General features: G+C 39.7%; 1 long non-coding RNA gene across 3 annotated transcripts in view; it reads right to left on the bottom strand.

Moving 5' to 3' along the window:
* The window catches only part of LOC134729949 (uncharacterized), a 224,230-nt gene that overhangs the window by 200,074 nt on the left and 4,212 nt on the right, over positions 1-19,944 (bottom strand). For all 3 annotated transcript variants that reach the window (XR_010111524.1, XR_010111523.1, XR_010111525.1), the window contains exon 2: positions 10,002-10,107. This is a non-coding gene — a long non-coding RNA (uncharacterized LOC134729949). The remainder of the gene's footprint in view (positions 1-10,001; positions 10,108-19,944) is intronic.

The following is a 19,944-nucleotide window of genomic DNA, read 5'->3' as shown; positions in this document are numbered from 1 at the left end:
GAATACCAAAATGTGTGGATGCTCAAGTCCTTTATATAAAATCGCTTAGTATTTGCATATAACCTACGCACATCCTCCCATTTAATTTAAATCATTTCTAGGTTATTTATAATAGCTATACAATGTAAATGCTGTAAAAATAGTTGCTATACTATGTTTTTAATTTGTATTATTTTTAACTGCTGTATTTTTTTTTTTTTTACTATTTCTTCAATATGCTTGATCTGTGGTTGGTTGAATTCTTGAACGCAGAATCCGTAGATACAAAGAACTGATTATGTATTGAATTGATTATAAATTTCGGTTCAAAAATCAAAAGAACATAAAAATACATACATTGAAATGCCTCACCCCAAACTCTGTACCAGTCTGGCCCACTGTATTCTTTCCCCAGTTTATCTTCAGAGTAACCATTTTCCTGTGTTTGGGCTCAGAAACTGATACTCTCAAATATGTCCTTTTGACATACTGAATTAAGGAAGCCTCAAGGTCTCTCTGACCTTACCCTCACAAATATCTCTTCCGAAGAAGCTGAAGTTCCTTTATCAGCTTAAGATCCAGACCCACCAAGAATAATTGTTCTTTCTTTCCTTCCATGTTATCTCATTATCCTCTGCAGATAATACTTTAATACTTACTTCATTAAAGCAGACCAAGATGTGACCTCACCTGAGCAGACCTTTTTACTAGTACAAAGACTGTCTCCAAGGATCATTTAAATTCTAAAGACAACTCTTTACAAATTAGTTAATCTCAATGCCAGTCATTTTCCCTCACAATCAGTTATTGTCCCTCGATAGAATTCCTCTTCTCCTCAATACCATAACCTGTTTTACCAGGACTGAAGCCTCCATTCTTTCCGTAACCTCAAAATGGTATATAAGTTTCTGTAACTCATTGGAAAGTTGGATCTTTATTCTGAAGGCTCCAATGTATACATATTAAATACATATGTATGCCTTCTCTCCTATTAATCAATCTGTCTCATGCCCGTGATTTTTCAGTGAAACTTTAGGTGGCCAATAGCTATGGCACCACACCTGTATGTATCTACTCCTTGCTGCTTTCTGCTCTCCCAGGTTTAATTTGTTTGATGCTATCAATGTAATAGGCCAATGGGACAGTCTCTGAGACTCAAGGTGATTATGATCCTCTGGACTATATTTCCCCAGAGATCAAGCTAGTTTAATATAACCATGACATTAGGAAAGTGAAGGTGTAAATGCTATCCTCCAGAGGTAAAGGTGGGAATTTTTTTTTTTTATTTTTTTAGACAGGATATCTCTCTGTCGCTCAGGCTGGCATGCAGTGGGGTGATCTCAGCTCACTGCAACCTCTGCCTCCCGGGTTCAAATGATTCTCCCACCTCAGCCTCTGAAGTAACTGGGACTACAGGCATGCACCACCCTGCCAAGCTAATCTTTTTTTTTTTTTTTTTCAGTAGAGATGGGGTTTCCACCATCTTGGCCAGGCTGGTCTCAAACTCCTGACCTCAAGTGATCTGCCCGCCTCGGCCTCCCAAAGTGCTGGGATTACAGGTGTGAGTCACCATGCCCTGCCAAGGTGATAAATTTCTAATTGTACTTTCAGATCAGATTTCAGAAAACATCATTTACCATGTCAATAGCTGCAAACCAGGTGACAGAAGTTTTGTTAATTTGTTTAAATATACCACATTTGAAATGGGAGATGCATTTAACCCCATTAGGTTTACTAATCATTCACAATAGTTTTCCAAACTCATTTAGCTTTGCATGGACCAAACAGACAAGTAAGAATATGATATAAATTCTCACTTTTAAACCTTTCAACTTTTTGATGAGGACAAAAATTTATGCACTCCCTGCCATGTATGTGATATTTATTGTTTTTATTGGGAAGGGTGGGCTTCCAAATGTTTTCATAACTATTTCTACTATAAAAGCCCTTATTCCACTGGAGTCTATGTAAGGAATCCGCCAGATGCTGGTTACTGTGAAATAAATTCAATTTGGGTCTTTGGATCTGCTAGACTCACAGTGAAATAGATTTAAGCAAAGACTATATTTATCACCTGCCTTTCATAAGCCCTACTCTGACCTGTGAACCACAGCAGCTTTTTGAGTCTCTCTTACATTCAGAATCTATATTAATGGCCCACAGAGACGCTAGATATTTCTTTCCCCAGGGCACACTCATCTAGTTTTTAGCAGCAGGTTTTTCGGTGGAAAGGTCTAAAGGAAGTTTTATAGTATACATGCGTGGCTTTGCAGCACAGTCTTCTCACAAAAGTACCAATTCTCCCTCCATCAAGGATCTCTAAGGGGACTGACTTAGGTCTGTGAACTCAGAAAAGACCTTCAATTTCCTGTATACTGACCTGGGTCAAGACTGTGCACACCAGACCAAGGGTTTTGTTTTTTGGTTATATAGATGAAGCAATGAGTATATATTGCTCATCTATATTGTTTCTAGGAAAACATTAATTAAAAAGTCACTGACACAGATTCATGTGGGTTAAAACACTCTGGCCACTCCTATAATTCTATGGTTATATACAGTAAATATATAACTGACTCCAAAGATTAAGCACTGTCACATGAAATCTGTCATTCCAGAATCCTATTTTACACTGAAATCATGAAATCCAATTCCATAATTCGTCTTCCACTGTCCTCTCTGATCTCCACTAAAGAATTTTTCAAGAATTCTGGTGCTTCCCTCACTGATGCATTTCTTAGGACTGTATTAAACTAAAGGAATCTCTTCCCAAGGGGTACTGTTCTCACAATTAACTTCCTATTATGCATTTATTTTACAGATTAAAAAACATAACAAGGTTAAGTAAATCATATATCTAAGAAGGTAGTAGACGAGATTAGCGACCAGGCAATCTGATATTACCACCCCTAACTACTATGTCATACCACCTCTAAGATACATGTCAGCAAAATCATTAATCCTAAAAACTGAAGCAAAGCTAACACAAAACAGCTTTCCATGGCATTAAATAAATTGAGAAGAGTATAGATTCTTAAAGATATATTAAAATAAAAAGACATAAGACCAAATAAAAGGTGATATTTTATGTAAAAAGCTAAAAGGGGACATAGTACAATTCAGGTAAAAACTGAAAGTAATCAAAGCCATTTCAGAAATAAAATTTGCACTAAAATTGGAAAGGAAATAAAAAATTTACTGGTAAAAATACATGGTCATGAAGAATAAGTTGGAAAACACTTAAAATGGAAAGCCACAAATAGATAAAAGTAAACAAATTATACAGAGAAGGCAGAAAAAGAGAATATTTGCATAGAAAATGTATCTGAACAAAAGTTACAACAATTGGGAATGAAAATATTAAAGACAATATTCCTTTACTGCAATAAAGGAAGTTCTATATCTGTTTACCTAAAATCATCTATGTCTCTCCCTCATCAAAAAAAATTCATGCAGAACTATCTTCACAAAGAAATACTGTGATTTGATTAATAAACTGATAAACTGATGGTTAACCCACATAGATAATTCTATGAGGATATGGGGGCAGGGGAAGAAAGGAAGAAGAAAAATAAGAAAATCAAGGGACATGTGACAGGGCAATCAGGTAGGCCTTAGATGTACATTGAAGGCCACGACAAGAGAATTATTTTCTCTAAAGTTATTAAGGATTAAAGTATAACCCAGAACCCAGGAATAGCTTCACATAAGTAAAACCAACTACCAACTGATTTTTGACAAAGGTACAAATAAAATTCAATGGAGAAAAACCATCTTTTAAAAAAATAGTTGGGATATCCATAGGCCAAAAAAAAAAAAAAAGAAGAAGAAGAAGAAAGAAAGAGAAGAAAAAATAAAGAATCTTAAAAAATCTTGACCTAAACCTCACACCATACAAAATAAATATAAAAAAATTAGCCGAGCATGGTAGTGGGAGGCTGTAGTCCCAGCTACTTGGGAGGCTGAGGCAGGAGAATATAGTGAGAACCTGGGAGGCAGAGCTTGCAGTGAGCCAAGATCACGCCACTGCACTCCAGCCTGGGTGAGAGCGAGACCCGTCTCAAAAAAAAAAAAAAAAATACCCACACACACACACATATATATATATATTTAAACATAAAAGTCTGAGAAGAAATTATAGGAAAAATTCTGTGGGATGGGAAAAATTCCTAATCATGACATCAAAAACATGATCTATTAAAAAGAAAAAAATCAGTAAATCAAACTTTATCAAAATTAAATACTTTTGCTCAGTGAAAAACACTGTTAAAAGGATGAAAAAACTCTGTTTTTCAATATTTAACTTACTACCAGTGTTTTGTTATTGTAAACAGTAGTGAGCACACTTGCTTCAGTTGATTTGCGCTGCTGTAACAAAATACCTGAGACTGGGTGATTTATGAACAGTATAAATTTATTTTTTCACAGTTCTGGAGTTGGGAAGACCAAGATCAAGGCACTGCCAGCTTTGATGTCTGATGAGGGCCCATTCCTCATAGTTGGTACCGTCTAGGTGTCCTTACATGGTAAAAGGGACAGAAGGGCAAAAGAGGGGACAAATGCTGTGTCTTCATGTGGTGGAAGAACAGAAGAGCAAAAAGGGCCTACGCTAGTTCCCTCCAGCCCGTTTATAAAGCACAATCCATTGAGGACGGTGGAGCCCTCAAGACTTAATCACTTCCTCAAAGGCCTCGCATCTTAATACAACCACCATGAGGATTACGTTTCCAAACATCTCTGGGGTGTGGGTTAAATTCAACCCATACCAATACTTAGCTTATTTAATTTATTTTCCTGAAGCCATTACTTACAAGTGGAATCCCTGAGTCAACTATTAGCACAATTTTAAATTATTTCATATGCACACCTAATTTTCTTCCAGAAACTAGATTCCTTGATACTACAATTAGCAGTGTCTTAAAGATAAAGTTTACACATTCTTCTATGCATTAGAAAACAAATTTGCTTAATAATGGCTAATTTTTTTTTCTTTTGCCAATTTAATTCAGTAAAAATAGTATCACATTATCTTAATTTGTATTTTTTAAGTGGAAAGACTTAAAAAGGTATTCTGTAGTTTGTGACAATTATCCATTCCTTCTCCATTGTTTTTGAATATCCATTTTCCATAAACCAAATTATAATATATATTTGGTATCTGTCTAGATTTGTGCTGTCTCACAAGGTAGCCACTAGGCAAATATGGCTATTTTAATTTTAATTAATTAAAATTGAAATATAATAAAAAATTCAATTTCTCAGTTATACTTGCCACATTTTAAGTACTCAAAAGCCACATGTGAATAGCAGCCAATGTATCAAACCGCACAGCTATGTATTTTCATAATTGAAGAAAGTTATATTGGATAGTGCTAATCTTGAATTCCTATTCTATAATATTTTTAAAATTAATGGAGCTTTATAATAATACTTTAAAAATTAATATGTCTATTAGAGTCTTTTGAATAAGCCCTATCTTAATAGCTTTTCTCCAGATTCACTAAGGGTATCTTAGTCTATTAGAGCTGCTATGACAAAATATCATAGACTGAGTGGCTTAGAAACAATGGAAATTTATTTCTCACAGTTCTGGAGGCCAGAAGACTGAAATCAAGGCTCCAGCACAGCTGGTGTCTGGTGAAGGCCTGTTTCCTTGTTCATGGACAGCTGTCTTTTTGTTAGAACCTCACATTTTAGAAGGGCTGGGGGATCTTTCTTGGTCCTTTTGCATAAAGGCACTAATCCCTGCCCTGGTTCAAAGACCACACTGAGAAATAGTGGAGGCTGGGATGGTGTGGGGAAAAGATGCTCTGTCCTTCTGAGAACTTAAATAGTTTAATGAATACATGTGCCTCAGTTTGTTTCATGTCTTTGGCCAATTTCCAGAGCAGTGAAATAGTGGTTTTGACAATTTTGTGCAGCTCTGTTGTTGTTTCTGAAGGAGCGAGTATGTTGCACTCCTCCCTCCATCATGCTAAAGTTGCATGATTTTTATCATGCTGTTGAGTTTGCCTGAGACAGAGGGGTCTTCTCTAATTCTGGGAGTTGCTCTGCTTGGGTGCCTCTTTTGATATTGTAGATTCAGACAAGTTGAGGGGGAAAATGCTTTCCTTCCCAGAATTTTAATTTTAAATTTCAGAGAGTACCTTGGATGGGTGGGTATACAAGGAATTAGAAGTGGAAACTGTCAAAGCATTGGCCTTCTCTTCTGGGCGAAAGAGTTCAATGTTGGCATTGGCTGTGGCAGCTGAATGCTTTTAGTTTCCTTAAGTAAGATCGTTCCTCACAGTGTTGTTTCCTCATCATAAGGGTTAGAGAAAAGCTGAGCAGTGAGGGATTTATCCCAAATAGAATTTCTAAAACATTCCTCTGCAGGCTTATTTACATTATCATGTTTGTATTACATTATCAGGTTTGTATTGACATGATCACAATACATTCATGGAAAAATGTGTGGGATATTGGAAATTCATCCCACCAACTGAAAGGAACTTCTGTGAGGAGTTTCTTCATGCATTAATGAAGAAAAAATGGATAAACTAAGTTATTGGGAAGTAGATAAAAAGTCTGAAGTATGATTCCAGTAGTACCCCTGACTTGAACGACCAGTGGTGGCAGACGAGGACAGACTGAAGCAAACCCAGTGGACCTGGGAAGTATATCCACTTCCCACTAGGTGGCTGCTTGGGCTGGCCTTCAGATCTTTTGCCAGTGAGGGTTTGCCGAGCCACAGGCAGGTAGCCACAAGGGTTAACCTGGATGAGCCCCCAGATATCTAACTAGCTAGTGGGTTCTTTTGGCCTGCTGTCCAGATACAGTTGATTTATCAAGATAGGGGAATTGTAATTGATATGGTATGGCTGTGTCCCCAGCCAAATCTCATCTTGAATTCCTGTGTGTTATGGGAGGGACCCAGTGGGAGGTAATTGAATCATGGGGGCAGGTCTTTCCTGTACTGTTCTCATGATAGTGAATAAGTCTCATGGGATCCAATGGTTTTAAAAATGGGAGTTTTTCTGCACAAGCTCTCTCTTTTGCCACCATGTAAGAGGTAACTTTCGCCTTCTGCCATCATTGTGAGGCCTCTCTAGCCACATGGAACTGTAAGACCATTAAACCTCTTGCTTTTGTAAATTGCCCAGTCTCAGGTATGTCTTTATCAGCAGCATGTAAACAGACTAATACAGCAATAAAGAGTTTAATACACATAGAGCCATCTAAATGGAGACCAGTTTTATTATTACTAAAATTAGCCTCTTTGAAAATTTGGAGGCTTGGGTTTTTCAAGGATAGTTTGGTGTGCTAGGGGTTAAAGAATGGGGAATGCTTATTGGTGAGGTATCCAATTATAGGTGTGTAGAAAACAGACCTCGTGCTCTGCATCCACTTCCAAGAAAGGGTCACAGAGCAGTCTCTGGTCTGGGTGGAGTTATCCATTAGTCAGAAATGTGAAAATCTGAAGAGACATCTTAAAAGGCCAGTAGGCCAAAGGTTCTACAATAGTTTTGTTATTTATAGGAGTAATTGGGGAAGTTGCAAATTTTGTGACCTCCAGAACAATGACTGGTAATCATTTATTCCTACATCTTTGCAGAATTCAGGCCCCTCCCATCTTCCTAACCTGACGGACTTTCATTGTTTTAAAAACATGGTTTAGTTTTGGGAAGGCCTATTTTCACTTAAACTATAAACACTTCTCCCCCATGTCCAGGAATGATCAAAGGCAGTTTAGAGGTAAAAGGCAAGATGAAGTTGGTTAAAATGCTGTCCTTCATTTGCTACTGCAGCAGCTCAACAGATCTCCTTCACTGTGATAATTTTCTCACTGTTATAATTTTCACAAAGGCAGTTTTAGAAGATCAGATCCTAAGATTACCTCTTGGAATCCTAAGACTGTCATAAGCTGAAGGCTGCTGAAATTAGGAAATTCTGTGCCAATGTTTAGTCCTTGCTTATATTAGTGTGGATTAGTTTCTTTATAAAAAATGGAGAAATTCCACATCTGGACCCCAGTTTTCCTTCTCATTGCTTCTCCCCAGAGTTTTCCTGCTCTTCCTATTTTCCACTTAGAATTCATGGTTCGGTTAGACTTACTGCTTAAAGACAGTCTCCTCTCTCTTTCTGAATACTTCTAAGGTAACTCGATGAGTTCTGGGCAAGTTCAGGGCCACCCCAAACAGCCTGAAAACTCCAGACACACCATGGAGTTCCTGATGTTGTGCTCCCTGCTCCTTAAAAGGGGAGAATTAGGTTACGGCATTAAGGAAAGTCAAGTTTTAGAATCCAGAATGAAGCTGGTGATGCGGAGATTGAGTTAGGAGATGGCTTATTGTTTGGCTTTGAAAGCACAAACTGGATAATTCCTAGAAGGAACAGAAAAGTCACTTTTTGTTATTGTTGTTACTATTGATTTTGTTTTAAAGGTAGAAGTGATTGTATAGGTGTAATGGCTGAAGGAGCCCATAGAGAGTTGATGTCTGACATTACAGTCTCTGAAATGACTATCTGATTAACTCACTGAATTGAAGCAGCTGAATATCTTTATGTATTTTAAATGACAAATTGAGGCCAAGGCAACACTGGTTTCACACAAATCTTGTTTTTTCTTACCACTCAGAAATAAAGACAAGTATAATATTCATTCCCATTTTAGGCTCTGGGAACAAATCAGTAAGTAAAATCTATTGATGCAGGAATGATGTAAACACTTGTAGGGCCCTCCTTGTCAATGTCAGACAGAGAAGCTATGTTTGTAACCTCATATTTGCAGAAGCACTATTACAAAGGGTAAATTTTTCAGTGATTGCATTTTGTTCTGATTTCTACCTTCTCCTGAATCTCTTATTCTCCCCTTTCATTAAATCTGTACCAGCCTCCTGTGTACTCATAATCTAAGCCCTATAGTGAAATTCATCAGCCAATGTCAATGCCTTGGTCATCCACATTGTTGAAAGCAAACAGGAGCAAATAATTTTAAGTTCATTTGATGATAAATGCACTATTAATGGATCAGAAAGACAAATGGACTCAAACTGCAAATCCACACAATGTCATAGGAGTTTACTGTAAGGGTGAGGGTAGTTGAATTTCCAACATGATATATAGAAAGCATAATTTTTATGACATAAACATTTGTATACCATACAATTGAGTTACAGTAACAGGCCTCTGGGGTAATGAGGTGATTTTCCCCATTTTGTGAGTTAAAACTTTAGAGAAATGCTGTCCTTCATTTGCTGCTGCTGCTGCAACTCAACAGATTGTGAGCCACCATCACTTCTCCTGCTGGGAATGGCCTTCTCTGTCCAAGACAGAGAAAAGTAACCAGAAAACTCGTGGCTAGACATGACACTTGTTTTCTATAGCAAACCTTCTGATGAAAGCAGTGGCTTTCAAATTGGCATGGTCCATGAAACTTCAGTATTCAGTATTCAAAAAATGTTCAGGGACACCTTATTTATATTTGAGTAAAAGGTGTGTCTGTGGATCTCCCACCCCAAGTTCAATCAAAGCAGTTTCTCTGTGGTCATTTATATTTTGTGGATTTCTGACTTAGACTTTACTTTTTAAATGGAATTCATCAATTAAAGAAAGTTAGAAAACCCCTGATTTTTGATTTAATTAGAATTTGAGCAAATCTATTGAAGTGGAGGATTAAATGGAGTAGGAACGAAAAAAGAAAGTAACTGACACAGTATCTTGGGCCGGCAGATAACACAAAAATCACTGACTCATGCAGTTTGTATAGTTATAAAACAAACTGTTTTGTGTGTATAGTAACTCCGAAGAGAACCACAGAAAATCTGCCCCAACAAATGGTGTCTGGATTCAGACAAGACTGCCTTTCAGGAGCAATGAAGTCTTGGGTCACTTATTCAGCATACTGATTCTCCTTTTTCTAGTTTTAAGGAGCTTTTCTAGTTTTATAAGAGGACTAGTAACATGTACTTCACAGAGGCATTGTAGGAATAGATGATTTAACAGGCGTGAGCAGGTATTCACAGAAAGAACAGTTGCCTTACCTTTTTTTCTGTGTTCTTATATTCATCCAGTTATCACTGAAAGATTAATTTCTCCTTTGATTGGTTGTTAACAAGTCAAGTTTCCAGGCCATTCTATATTCAGTGCCTTAGAGAGAAAGAAAAAAATATTTTGGACTCAGTGTCTACTCGGTCATCATGAAAACAAGAGCCTGTGAATAGGGAAGGTATGCATGGAGATGGCAGCCAGAATTTCTAATGAGTTACCTCAGAGCTCCCCCAGGTTGCCTTGTATGAATGTTTTGGTCTTCTCCTCCCGGGGGGAAGAGCTGTGCCCAAACTCAAGTCCTACAGGACCAGAACTCCCACATTTTCTACATGGACTGCTTGAAGCCTGGCAATTCTTAGCACTTTGCTGAACAATCTGATCTCAGACCACTTGGCACCCAAGTCTAAGGTGCAGTGTTGCTGTCATATCTGTCTTAGGAAAAAGAATAGAATAGATTCTTTGAATGGAGTGCAGTCCCACAGTGTATTCAGCTATGCCCAAACCAAATAATTTATTTTCACAATGGGCACCATAATATCTCTTAGCCTTCTGCCCAAAGTCCAGACTTGATTCAGTGACCTTCATTATTGTTTGCCCAGAGCAGTGTACCCCCAAATCATAGCTGTAACAATAATACTAAAGACTTTTCTAACTTGAAAAAGCTTCCCCTCTGAAAGAGATGTCATAAGTGTCTTCACATGAGAAATATGTAGAGCACATGGCAATTTTCAATCAACATTAGGGTTATGTGAACTGGCTAAAATGTAACTGATAGTATTAGAAGCTTAAACATAGTAAAAATATCCCAACTGACATTCCTTTCATTGGAATCCGTGGAATTTGAGTAAAAGTATTTGATTTTATGCTTTTCTTTTTGTATTATTTAGTTTCAAACTATTTGATAGCCAATCATATTTTAAGGAGATAAGTTTATTAGATAATGCTACTATAAATGCTTTAGCAAAAATTTATACATAAACAAGAAAATTAAGTTATTCTTATTGTGTACTTTAAACATAGTAACCTCAAAGAACACTTACACATGAGATTGTGTGAATTTGAAATAAATAAGACTTCCTAATGCCTTTTCTCCAATTAGTTAAAAATATTCTCAAATTATGATGTTTTATGAAGACACATTCTCTTGGAAAGTCACTGCATTTAGTGGAGAAAATGATGGTGGTTTGACAGTCTGTAATTATTCTATAATGCACTTTTATTATTTTTATTATGATTAATATATTTTTTTATTTAAATGTTATATTTACTTCATTATTATAGTGAGGTCTTTCAGCAAATAATGAATAGTTACTATGTTATAGATGTAGGCAAAGGACAATCAGGTCACTACCCCTGACCTCAGGGAGATTTCAGTCCAGTAGTCGTAACAATTACCCATTTACTTAGAAAGTGAATATGTGTGAATAAAGAATTAATGTGTGATAAGTCAGAACGTTGGCAGTGAGTCGTAATCTCTCTAGGAGTGACCATGGAGGCAAGATTCACATACAGTAATGGTTTATAGGAAGAAGCCTGAGACAGGAATAGGAGAAATGTACCAGGAGAAAAGGAAGAATCAGCCCATAGAGAATGGAGACCTCGGAAGAGGAAGAAAAGAGGGAGTTCTAGAGGGGAGACGTAGGCAGGGATCAGATCATGGAAGCCTTAGGATGGGAAAATAAAAATACATAATAACTTTTTCGAAGAGGGCGACCACAGAATTCAGTTTTAAACTTGATATTATACACAACACAAATGGCTGGTAACACGAAAGGAGTTCCTGGAAGGGGAAACTGCTTGAATAAAGGCAGCACAGTAGGAGATCTTCAGAAGTTAGCACATGAAGAGCACAGGAAATCTGGGGCAAGCTGAGGGAAGTTCTGGACAGAGGAGAAAAGATTGTTTGGGACCTGATGGTGACAGACTTTGTATTCCACATGGAAGAATTTGAATGCAATCCCCATGACAATGGGAAGCCATGGATGATCAGATCTATTTGGAGAGTCCACTCCATTAATTTGAGTTAGAAGTTGGGAGAAGAGTTAGCTGGCAGTGGCAGTCACAATCCAGAACGTGATGATGAGGGCTTGTACTGGAACACTGGCAGTGGGGATAAACAGGTGAAAATCCACCTGAGAGCAAGTTTAATGTATACAGTTGTTAAAACTTCATAACCGCTTGTATTTTAATACAGAGTGAAGCTGTTTTGGCTTTGTTTTGTTCTATTTTGTCTTTTGGGAGGTGGTGACCCTGGAAAACTAGTTTTTTGTTTTTTTTTTAAAGTTAGCCTCTCTTTTCCCTTGAAGGGTCAATTTGGAGAGTTAGAGACAGTTGATTCTTATTTAATACATCATATATCAGCATTAAGATGTTCACATTTTAGGATTAGAATGTTGAAGAAGCATCCTGGAAATGGGGGAAGTCAAGTTGCTGATGCTATGAATAATTGACTTGGCTTATGCTACAGACAGGTAAGCATGGAAATTGCAACATGGACCATGGTCAACAGGAATCATTATTTGTTGTTGGGAGCTTCTGGCATCACGAGCCCTTGTGATCAAAGACAGAAAAAACAAACAAAAATTCCAACAGCCTATGCATTCCTCTCTGTCCAGCAATGGGCCCTACAATCAGCCATATCTTCCAATTGTAAACTGTGCTATTTTCTGGCAATGTTTATTGGATTTGGAGCCAAACTTAAAAGTATATCTATTTCTCTATTTGCTTCCATATATTCTCAATATTTTTTATTGTCTAATGCACCATTACTGTCTCTGCCTAATTTTTATTTTCTTCTGAGATGAAAACTATCAAGTTTCCATGTTCACTGAAAAGCTGCTGCTACACAGACATCATGAGAACATACTCCACTTGTCATTTTTCTTTAACTAAAATTAGGCAATGATCTCTCAGGATGTACATACAAACTGAAAGAGATAATTCAGCTGGAAACAATGTTATTTAAAACAGCAGAGGAAATACATTCTTGTTATCCATTCGTTAGACCAATTCTAAACTTGTATTCAAAGTCAGTGTGAGTGCCGGTGAGCAGAGGAATAAACAATGAAGTGTAAGGAAAGATGTTAGAAAAGAAGGAATGCAAGAGGTATCCTGTAGGGATAGCAGGGGGGTACATTTGAAAAGAAAGTGTGATGTGGGGAGACTTACTTCATCTTTTATGGTTATAGTAATTGCTTGTTTGGATGTAACTTACTAGAATATAAGTGTTTTGTGGTGTAGTTTCAGATGTCTTTCATCTTTAAATTCCATTAGCACCATTCATAATTCAATGAGTCTGGATAAATAACAACTGAATAAATGAAAAATCAATTAACAAGCAAAAGAAATGAAACAGACACAAAATACAAGTACTATAAAACACTCGACTTGAAATATAAAAATTGTGGAAGTGGGCTTAGCTCTGAAGGAAATCCAAAGTCAGGTGCATTGAATTCAGAAATTCAATGTCCCGACCTAGGCTGCTCCACTGAGATCAGCACCAAGCATCCCTAAGAATTAATTTTTATAGTTATCTATTCATGTATATATATAAAAATTGACACTTTGCTTTATCAAGTTGGCTGTGTTGTGCATCTATTGTAAATTTTGTGTGATGGTGATGTTTTAATCCTAGAAATTATTGTGATTAGGTTCTTATTATCTCACTAGCTGAGATGTACACAAAAATTAATGTCCAATCACCAATCCTATTTTTCCTGGTTTCTGTAATCTGGTCTAGGAGCTCAGGGTTAGACATAGCCAAAGACACCTCCTTTACTGTATATCTCAGAGCCCTCCGTCTCCCACGTCTTTCTTACGAGACACAATGTCAGGCCTCTGAGCCCAAGCTAATATCATATCCCCTGTGACCTGCACGTACACATCCAGATGGCCGGTTCCTGCCTTAACTGATGACATTGTCTTGTGAAATTCCTTCTCCTGGCTCATCCTGGCTCAAAAGCTCCCCTACTGAGCACCTTGTGACCAACCACTCCTGCCCACCAGAGAACAACACCCCGTTGACTGTAATTTTCCTTTATCTACCCAAATCCTATAAAATGGCCCCACCCTTATCTCCCTTCACTGACTCTCTTTTTGGACTCAGCCCACCTGCACCCAGGTGAAATAAACAGCTTTATTGCTCACACAAAGGCTGTTTGGTGGTCTCTTCACACGGACCCGAGTGAAATTTGGTGCCATGACTCAGATCAGGGGACCTCCCTTGGGAGATCAATCCCCTGTCCTTCTGCTCTTTGCTCTGTGAGAAAGGTCCACCTACGACCTCAGGTCCTCAGACCGACCAGCCCAAGAAACATCTCACCAATTTTAAATCCGGTAAGAGGCCTCTTTTTACTCTCTTCTCCAACCTCCCTCACTATCCCTCAACCTCTTTCTCCTTTCAATCTTGGCGCCACACTTCAATCTCTCCCTTCTCTTAATTTCAATTCCTTTCATTTTCTGGTAGAGACAAAGGAGACACATTTTATCCATGGACCCAAAACTCTGGCGCCGGTCACGGACTGGGAAGGCAGCCTTCCCTTGGTGTTTAATCATTGCAGGGATGCCTCTCTGATTATTCACTCACGTTTCAGAGGTGTCAGATCACGCAGGGATGCCTGTCTTGGTCCTTCACCCTTAGCGGTAAGTCCTGCTTTTCTGGGGGAGGGGCAAGTACCCTAACCCCTTCTCTCCATGTCTCTACCCTTTCTCTGCTTTTCTGGGGGAGGGGCAAGAACCCCTCAACCCCTTCTCCTTCACCCTTATTGGCAAGTCCCACTTTTCTAGGGGGCAAGAATCCCCAATCCCTTATTTCCGTGCCCCGACCTCTTATCTCTGTGCCCCGATCCCTTATTTCCGTGCTCCGACCTCTTATATCTCTGTGCTCCAATCCCTTATTTCCATACCCCGACCTCATATCTCTGTGCCCCGACCACTTTCCCGCTTTTCTGGAAGGTAAGAGCCTCCGAACCGCTTCTCTCTGTGTCTCTACTCTCCCTTTTCTTTAAACTTGCCTCCTTCACTATAGGCAATCTTCCACCCTCCATTCCTCCTTCTTCTCCCTTAGCCTGTGTTCTTACTAACATAAAACCTCTTCAACTCTCACCTGACCTAAAACCTAAATGCCTTATTTTCTTCTGCAATGCTGCTTGACCCCAATACAAACTTGACAGCTGTTCTAAATGGCCAGAAAATGGCACTTTTGATTTCTCCATCCTACAAGACCTAAATAATTTTTGTCAAAAAATAGGCAAATTGTCTGAGGTGCCTGATGTCCAGGCATTCTTTTACACATCGGTCCCTCCCTAGTCTCTGTGCCCGGTGCAACTCGTCCAAATCTTCCTTCTTTCCCTCCCACCTGTCCTCTCAGTTCCAACCCCAAGCGTTGCTGAGTCTTTCTAATCTTCCTTTTCTACAGATCCATCTGACCTCTCCCCTCCTCCCCAGGCTGCTCCTCACCAGGCCAAGCTAGGTCCCAATTCTTCCTCAGCCTCTGCTCCTCCACCCTATAATCTTTTTATCACCTCCCCTCCTGACATCCGGTCCAGTTTACAGTTTCATTCCGTGAGTAGCCCTCCCCCACCTGCCCAGCAATTTCCTCTTAAAAAGGTGGCTAAAGCTAAAGGCATAGTCAAGGTTAATGCTCCTTTTTCTTTATCAGACCTCTCCCAAATCAGTGAGCATTTAGGCTCTTTCATCAAATATGAAAAACCCAGCCCAGTTTCATGGCTCATTCGGTAGCGACCCTGAGACGCTTGACAGCCCTAGACCCTAAAAGGTCAAAAGGCCGTCTTATTCTCAATGTACATTTTATTACCCAACCTGCCCTGACATTAAATAAAACTCCAAAAATTAAATTCTGGCCCTCAAACCCCACAACAGGACTTAATTAACCTCACCTTCAAGGTGTACAATAATAGAGGCAGCCAAGTAGCAACATATTTCTGAGTTGCAATTCTTTGCTTCCACTGTGAGACAAACCCCAGCCACATCTCCAGCACACAAGAACTCCAAACGCCTGAAACACAGCTGCCAGGGTTTCCTCCAGAACCTCCTCCCCCAGGAGCTTTCTACAAGGGCTGGAAATCTGGCCATTGGGCCAAGGAATGCCCACAGCCCAGGATTCCTCCTAAGCCGTGTCCCATCTGTGCGGGACCCCACTGAAAATTGGACTGTTCAACTCACCTGGCAGCCACTTCCGAGCCCCTGGAACTCTGGACCAAGGCTCTCTGACTGACTCCTTCCCAGATCTTCTCAGCTTAGCAGCTGAACACTGACACTGCCCAATCATCTCAGAAGCCTACAGGACCATCACAGACACTCTAGGTAACTCTCACAGTGGAGGGTAAGTCCGTCCCCTTCTTAATCAATACGGAGGCTACTCACTCTGCATTACCGTCTTTTTAAGGGCCTCTTTCCCTTGCTTCCATAACTGTTGTGGGTATTGACGGCCAGGCTTCTAAACCTCTTAAAACTCCCCAACTCTGGTGCCAACTTAGACGATACTCTTTTGAGCACTCCTTTTTAGTTATCCCCACCTGCCCAGTTCCCTTATTAGGCCGAGACACTTTAACTAAATTATCTGCTTTCCTGACTATTCCTGGGCTACAGCCATACCTCATTGCCGCCTTTTCCCCCAGTTCAAAGCCTCCTTCACATCCTCCCCTTGTATCTCCCCACCTTAACCCACAAGTATAAGACAACTCTACTCCCTTCTTAGCAATGGATCATGCACCCCTTACCATCCCATTAAAACCTAATCACTGTTACCCCGCTCAATGCCAATATCCCATGCCACAGCGTGCTTTGAAAGGATTAAAGCCTGTTATCACTTGCCTGTTACAGCATGGCCTTTTAAAGCCTATAAACTCTTCTTACAATTCCCCCATTTTACCTGTCCTAAAACCAGACAAGGCTTACAGGTTAGTTCAGAATCTGCGCCTTATCACCCAAATTGTTTTGCCTATCCGCCCCATGGTGCCAAACCCATATACTCTCCTATCCTCAATACCTCCCTCTACAACCCATTATTCTGTTCTGGATCTCAAACATGCTTTCTTTACTATTCCTTTGCACCCTTCATCCCAGCCTCTCTTTGCTTTCACTTAGACTGACCCTGACACCCATTAGGCTCAGCAAATTACCTGGGCTGTACCACCACAAGGCTTCACAGACAGGTCCCATTACTTCAATCAAGCCCAAATTTTATCCTCATCTGTTACCTATCTCGGCATAATTCTCATAAAAACACACGTGCTCTCCCTGCTGATTGTGTCCGAGTAATCTCCCAAACCTCAATCCCTTACAAAACAACAACTCCTTTCCTTCCTAGGCATGGTTAGTGCAGTCAGAGTTCTTACACAAGAGCCAGGACTGCACCCTGTAGCCTTTCTGTCCAAACAACTTGACCTTACTGTTTTAGCCTAGCCATCATGTCTCCGTGCAGTGGCTGCTGCCACCCTAATACTTTTAGAGGCCCTCAAAATCACAAACTATGCTCAACTCACTCTCTACATTTCTCATAACTTCCAAAATCTATTTTCTTCCTCATACCTGACACATACTTTCTGCTTCCCAGCTCCTTCAGCTGTACTCACTCTTTGTTAAGTCCCATAATTAACATTGTTCCTGGCCAGGACTTCAATCTGGCCTTCCACATTATTTCTGATACCACACCTGACCTCCATGACTGTATCTCTCTGATCCACCTGACATTCACCCCATTTCCCCATATTTCCTTCTTTCCTGTTCCTTACCCTGATCACGCTTGATTTATTGATGGCAGTTCCACCAGGCCTAATCACCACACACCAGCAAAGGCAGGCTATGCTATAGTACAAACCACTAGCCCGCCTCTTAGAACCTCTCGTTTCCTTTCCATCGTGGAAATCTATCCTCAAGGAAATAACTTCTCAGTGTTCCATCTGCTATTCTACTACTCCTCAGGGATTATTCAGGCCCCCTCCCTTCCCTATACATCAAGCTCAGGAATTTGCCCCCGCCCAAGACTGGCAAATTGGCTTTACTCAACATGCCCCAAGTCAGAAAACTAAAATACCTCTTAGTCTAGGTAGAGACTTTGACTGGATGCGTAGAGGCCTTTCCTACAGGCTCTGAGATGGCCACCGCAGTCATTTCTTCCCTTCTGTCAGACATAATTCCTCAGTTTAGCCTTCCCACCTCTATACAGTCTGATAACAGACCAGCCTTTATTAGTCAAATCAGCCAAGCAGTTTTTCAGGTTCTTAGTATTCAGTGAAACCTTTATATCCCTTACGGTCCTCCGTCTTCAGGAAAAGTAGAATGGACTAAAGGTCTTTTAAAAACACACCTCACCAAGCTCAGCCACCAACTTAAAAAGGACTGGACAATACTTTTACCACTTTCCCTCCTCAGAAGTCAGACGTGTCCTCAGAATGCTACAGGGTACAGCCCATTTGAGCTCCCGTATAGATGCTCCTTTTTATTAGGCCCCAGTCTCATTCCAGACACTGGACCAACTTAGACTGTGCCCCCAAAAAACTTGTCATCCCTACTATCTTCTGTCTAGTCATACTTATTCACCGTTCTCAACTACTCATACATGCCCTGCTCTTGTTTACATTGCCAGTTTACACTGTTTCTCCAAGCCATCACAGCTGATATCTCCTGGTGCTATCCCCAAACTGCCACTCTAAACTCTTGAAGTAAATAAATAATCTTTGCTGGCAGGACTATGCTGAATCTCCTTAGGCACTCCCTAATCAGATGTCCTAGGTCCTTCCAATTATTGGACCTTTTATACCTGTTTTTTTCCTTCTCTTATTCCATTTAGTTTTTCAATTCATAAAAAACCGTATCCGGGGCATAACCAATAATTCTACACGACAAATGTTTCTTCTAAAAACCCCACAATATCACCCCTTACCACAAAATCTTCCTTCAGCTTAATCTCTCCCACTCTAGGTTCCCACGCCGCCCCTAATCCCGCTCAAAGCAGCCCTGAGAAACATCACCCATTATCTCTCCATAACACCCCCCAAAATTTTCACTGTCCCAACACTTTACCACTATTTCATTTCATTTTTCTTATTAACATAAGAAGACAGGAATGTCAGGCCTCTGAGCCCAAGCTAAGCCATCATATCCCCTGTGACCTGCACGTACACATCCAGATGGCCGGTTCCTGCCTTAACTGATGACATTGTCTTGTGAAATTCCTTCTCCTGGCTCATCCTGGCTCAAAAGCTCCCCTACTGAGCACCTTGTGACCCCCACTCTGCCTGCCAGAGAACAACCCCCCTTTGACTGTAATTTTCCTTTATCTACCCAAATCCTATAAAACGGCCCCACCCTTATCTCCCTTCACTGACTCCCTTTTTGGACTCAGCCTACCTGCACCCAGGTGAAATAAACGGCGTTATTGCTCACACAAAGCCTGTTTGGTGGTATCTTCACACGGACGCGAGTGAAACACAGCAATCAGCTAAAAGCTCCTACATTCTCAAATTGCTGTCTGCTTGTTTTTGTTTTCACAAAATAAAAACTGCTTTGGGATTTGGGAAACTTTTGATTCTTACTTTGATTAATTTTGTGTATTACATATTAATTTCATGTATCACTACCAGTTTCACAGAGTTAACAGAATTTACCTTGGAATATGACACACATCTGCTCAGCATTCTCTGGTAATTCCCCATACTGCTCCACATAACATAATGTCTGCTGGGGTACCTAAGCGTGTTGATCAACTCTCCTCTGTACTTTAACCAATGCTGTGTTAATGAGTCATCTCACAGCTTTTCTTCTTACATGATTTTATTTGCATTTATTTTATTTTTAAAGTTTGTCATTGTAAAATATACATAATTTAAAATTTACTATTTTAACCGTGTTTTAGTGTACAGTTCAGGGACATTAAGTACATTCACATTGTTGTGCAACCATTGCCACTATCTA

This window comes from Pan paniscus, chromosome 2 (assembly GCF_029289425.2).
Source record: "Pan paniscus chromosome 2, NHGRI_mPanPan1-v2.0_pri, whole genome shotgun sequence".
Taxonomy (NCBI): Eukaryota; Metazoa; Chordata; class Mammalia; order Primates; family Hominidae; genus Pan; species Pan paniscus.
Note: the sequence above shows the minus strand (reverse complement) of the source record. Positions and strands in the feature narration are given on the sequence as shown.